Genomic DNA, 6,000 nt, shown 5'->3' with positions numbered 1-6,000 from the left:
CTGTCGCCCGAGTTTAACTCGCATGCCCCTCATCACATTCTTCCATTCGCATAACCCTCACTTCCTGCCAAACATAACCATACCATTACTATTCAACTATTAACATCCGCCTCATCTAGCCACATCTTATACCCTCTCACAATCATACACAACAATCAGGTCCCTACCAAATCAACCTCTTTAGAATTGCTACCTTTCTAATATACCATCACTCTTAACCATTAGTCACAAACCATAACACTACCACTGTTCGGACATCAAACCCCTTACACTCATCTCTAAATATCACGGTTTCTTTCCTATCTTTGGTTAACATTCCAAATAACGGACATCAAATCCACCAACAAAATTTACCTCAACCTTCTTTTCAACACTATCCTTGACCGTAGCGTCATCTAACTCTCCACCAATATCTCATATCGTGCAGCTACTCTATCAACCTCTTACTCCCTTAATTCCTCAAAGCCCATGAATAATCATGTTGTCCCGAGACTCCTGTATAACCATTAAATTACTTACTCTTGATAGTATCATACATCTCGACAATTCCTCACTTTTATGTCACATAACTCCGGTCAACATCTTCCTAGTTTTACTCCACTCATTCTTTTCTTTTACTCTCGGCAAAACAATTAACCATAAAACTCCTTATTACTTCTTCCTAACTCTTTAGTGTTCCGGTTACTTTCTCATTGCTCCAAAACTCACATCTCATTATTTTATATCGATATCTTCTCACTCTTTCTTACCATGAATTTTCTCTTATTATAGTATCACTCACACTTGCCACTAATCTATCCATAAAATCAACGTTCCTTTGTTCAAATAGTTGCATCTCCTTTGTACCTCTCTAGAAATCAAAATTCCTTTCATCTTTGTTAAATGCCCAAAGAAATCACATGTAGTTTCACCTCTTGATAAACCAAATCTCCCAAACTTACTCATTGTGTACAAATCTACCTCGCGACATGTCTCCATAAAATTCACTGTATACCACTCTTCTCAACCCCTTTAAAACGAACTTTCACTACATATATCCTTAACCCACACGACTCCTAACTATCTCCCTCCATAATTCTTTACACATCTCAAGCTGCCACTATTCAAACCTTCCTTTCAATCTTTTCGTTCTCATGTTCATTAGACCCACATCATCCCTTACCCACTTTCACTTACTTTTACATCACTCAATTTCGCGAATAAATCACTCACCACGTCTCACCAAAACTTGCACCATGCCTCAATCAGCTCATCAATATTCTTTTTCTTTTTCCACTTCTCAGCACAACCACATATAGCTCATCTCCTCCCACCAAACTCATACTCACCATAAGGTGCCACTCACCACCCCATAGATTGGGTAACTTACGTATCAAGACCAACTTACATGTAAAACAATGCAATAAGAAGTAAAATAACAACTTTGAATTAAACTTAATATGCACGAATGTCAAAAGATAAGCATATGACCCAAAACAGGGGTCACTAGATCGAAAGATAGGCCACTCGATCGAGTAAGGGACTTACTCGATCGAGTAGGTGAAGATCAGAAGCACGTAAAACAAATCACCAGGGCTACTCGATCGAGTAGCTAAGGTACTCGATCGAGTGCCCCTTACTCGATCGAGTATCCTAGTTACTCGATCGAGTACCCCAATTCTCAAGACTGCCCAGTTTTTCAGAAAAAACAGTCATAACTCACTCATTACTTGGTCGATTTGGGCGTGTGACCTATCGTTAGAATCGTAAAAGAAAAACCTATCACCTCCAATTGGAATCACATCAAAATCATTTATGCATCTCAAGTTATAACAGTTTAAAGACAACCTCTTTATAATCGAAAAACACAACTATTGATTTTTACTTCCCAAACGACGTAAACAACCACCAGGTAGACAAAACGACTCAGTACTCATAAAACCAGTATTGCTAATCATATGTTACTATGTTCAAAGCCAAGCATCAACATTCATCATGCACATAGATTATTTACCTTGTCAATCACGATTTACCCACATGCTCTTATTTTATAACTTCACGTACACAATAACATAATATACGACATGAAATCCCCTATTCACATGTTACTAACATAGCAAAAGTAGAAAATCCACTTCCATCACATAAACATGTCCTCCACATGAATTTCATATTCTCATGCAATTCCTTAACTCATCTTTTCAACCAATTCAAAACAACATTATAAACCAACCGTCTTGCAATTCATGTATTCAATCAATGACAATTATAATCATATCATCATTATCCTTCACTACACATCTCACATCCTCCACATGTATACATCCATTGATTCATACAACACCTTACTATATAGATACACAACACACAAAGTATGCACATAGCGATCCCGACTCATATCCCATGTGACCGGTTCAAAATTGTAGGGCGAGTTCGCGACTTTAGGACGTCTCCCAAGTCTTTGCATTAGCTCCTACAACTTCTACCCCGGGTTCATTTTAATTAGACTCCCTAGGTTCATTAGATTCATTGGTTACAGGTTTCAGGATCGTCGCTCTGATACCATTTGTAACACCCCCATACTCCAAGTGCCTTACCAGGACCACTCAGGTATAAGAATGCCACCATCTCGGTTACCCGAGGCATGATATTCATAAGACAATAACGAAACAACTTTAAAAGTAAATAAAGTTTAAGGTGATTACATAGCAATTCCAAACTGATAAAAAAAGAAATACAAGATTCTCAGACGGTCTACTGCTAAAACTATCAAAGCTACAAAACACCGTCTGACACAGCGGAAGACTTCTAACTGCCACGTGATGACTCATCCCAGCTATCCCATACGCGTCATATCATACCGCTCAATAATCGCTCACCACCCCGAATGGATCACCACAGATTTTAAAACATTTAAACGGGGTCAGTACTAATCACACAACTCAATATATCAACAATAAGATAAACAGACGACTTAAGCATCACACACACAACCAACCAATTCCAATCATCTCAATCACCGATCGTCCCTTTGGACCAGCCCGCCCGATGGGGGACCGCAGCCGTACCCACCAAATCCCCGCTCCACATAGTGAGCGATAACCCTGTCCATTAATGTGCACATCCCCTTCCGTGGCGGGTTCCACGAAGGGCGAAACTAGGGCGTGAAGTCACTCCCGCAAGCGACCCCACTCAGCCGAGAACGCATCTCGAGAACCATCAACAGCAATCACAACCACAAACACAGTACAATCACAAACATCATATCAAACAACTAATTACAGCACATCACCAATATCCCATTATGGGACTAATACTGAGTAGGAAATCCTACCTGGAAAGCACAACACGCAGACGGTATCTCTGTTTGTCTCAAAACGCCTCTTCTACGAATTCTCCTCCTAACATATAACACATAAAGACTACCAATTACTTACTATTCATAAAACCCCCAAATCCTAAATTAGGGTTTGACCAAACCTAGCGAAACATTATGTAAATTATATTAAAAGCTTACCCTCGACGCAAGGAATCCAACGACGCGAACTACGATACGAACTGACCGTCTGAACTCCGGGAATTGTTAAGGATGCGATTAGGAAGATGACTGACTGCTTTCTCTCTTAAACAGGTTTTAGGTTTTGGTAAAAGTGAATTAAAACAACGACGATTATGTTTAAATACCCTAATCGCATAATTAACAAAACCCGCGAAAAACTCCCCGTAAACCGGACACTCGATCGAGTACCCAAGGTACTCGATCGAGTACCCCCCTACTCGATCGAGTGCCCCAGCTACTCGATCGAGTGCCCAACAGGTCAGAAACTATTTTATTTCGCAACTTGCCCATACTCGACAGAGTAAGGGCTACTCGATAGAGTACCCCCAAGACATATAAATACGGAGTATTACAGTTGGTTCTTATGTACCCAATTCTATAAAGAGTTATATCCGGACCAGAGGGCCATCCTTGATAATACAGCTAAGGGAAGATTTCAGAAGAATGTAGAGGATGATCAAGGGTGGCATCTTATTGAGGAGATGGCCATCCATGTTGCTGAATATGGAAACCCCCGAGGAGGTAGGCATGTGAACGAGTTGGTAGTAGCTGAGGTGGAAAGTCCTAGCAGAAGTCTAGGTAGTCCGGAGACTATACAGACCATGGGTGAGCACGAACAAGTGTGTGCTATTACTGAGCATGAGATAATATGTGGTAGATGTGGTATGGAGGGGCATGACCCTATCGGTTGTATGGCAAATGTAGAGCGTGTTCTTGCTTATCAAAAATTCAAGCTAGGGGTTCCTTTTTCCAAATTATATGAAGACTTGACCTCAACGAGTGCTTCTACTTCTTCTACATTAATGCCGCAACCGGATTCTCCCTCTACAAATGGGGAGTTAGCTGATTTGAAATCCTTGGTATTACACCTAATGCAACAGCTTGGGGAGAAATGCAACAAGGATAATACCGCTATTGTGGAGCTAAGAGAGCAAGTTGCGTATTTAACACTCGCGCAAAACTAAGCAAACCAACCACCCTCGTGCGACCCAATCAATGCCATTAATCTCCAAAGTGGTCTCACTTATGATGGGACAAAAATGTTGGAAGACGGGGTTGTGACAGCTGATGATACCACGGACGACGAGTTGGAAGAGCTAATTGACGATATCTCTGCTGAATACCATCCTGCTACTTGATCGAGTGAAATTCTTGTTTGATCGAGTGAATTAGCCTCTCCCATTACTCAATCGAGTATAGTTCCAACTCGATCGAGAGGTGCCCAATTAACCGATTTCAATCGAGGAGTTTATTCCTCTCGATCGAACACTTTGGCAGAAAAAGTTACTCGATCGAGTGATTCTGGGACTCGATCGACAGAACCAAAAATTCAAGAACTCGATCGAGAGGTTCAAACACCTCGATCGAGTGATTCCCATGATAAAACCATTCGATCGAGTGATTCCCATGATAAACCATTCGATCAAGTGAATAAACTGCTCGATCGAATGCCAGAACCAGCGGAGCTTCAATTTTAATATCTAATTCCGCTACCGTGTCATCTTCCCCTGCTATGAAGACGTCACGTGCTGATAAAGGTAAAGAGAAAGTCACATGCCCACTCATTTATACTAGAGTGCCCTATCCAGGACGTCTGAAGGACGCTAAAGTTGAGCGATAGTACGGTAAGTTTGTGGACGTTGTCAAGAACCTCCAGGTAACTGTCACTTTTACCGAACTTATTACCCAGGTACCTACTTACGCTAAATTTATGAAATATATTGTGATGCGTAAGAGAGAGCTAAGTGAATTTGAGACTATTATTTTTATGGAAGAGTCTAGTAATTTACTTTTAAATAAGGCTCCACCTAAAATGAAAGACCCGGGTAGTTTCTCTATTACCTGTATTATAGGCAATGAAGTAATAGATAAGGCTCTTTGTGATTTAGGAGCCAGTGTCAGTGTCATGCCTCTGTCTGTCTGCAAGAAATTGAACATGGGTCACCTTAAAATGACAAATATTACATTACAGATGGCTGATAGATCCGTAAGACGACCCTTGGGTATCTTAGAGGACGTGCCTGTGAAAGTAGGCAAGTTCTTTATACCAGTGGACTTTATCGTATTAGACATATCTAAGGATACCCGGGCCCCAATTATACTAAGAAGACCATTCTTATGTACAACTGGGGCCATTATTGATGTCAAACAAGGGCGTTTGACTCTTGCAGTAGGGGACGACGCGATTACTTTCAGTCTGCCTAGTACTTTGGCTCAGCCAATGATAGAGGATACATTTTATTCTGTTGATATTGTTGACGAGTCTGTCTATGACTTCTGGTCGGGTTCTTTTATAAAGGATCCACTAGAAGCCCTAATGCTTTTGGATGAGTGTGCAGATAACCCAGGTAACAATAACGCTATGTTGAAATTGCTTGAAGCTGCTTTAGATGAGCGTGAACTCACTAACGCTGAGGGAGAGAAAGTGGAACAGATGATCAGTACTCTTTGCGCCATAGAGA

This window comes from Silene latifolia, chromosome Y, assembly GCF_048544455.1.
Source record: "Silene latifolia isolate original U9 population chromosome Y, ASM4854445v1, whole genome shotgun sequence".
NCBI classification, from domain to species: domain Eukaryota; kingdom Viridiplantae; phylum Streptophyta; class Magnoliopsida; order Caryophyllales; family Caryophyllaceae; genus Silene; species Silene latifolia.
This window is presented reverse-complemented; position numbering follows the sequence as displayed.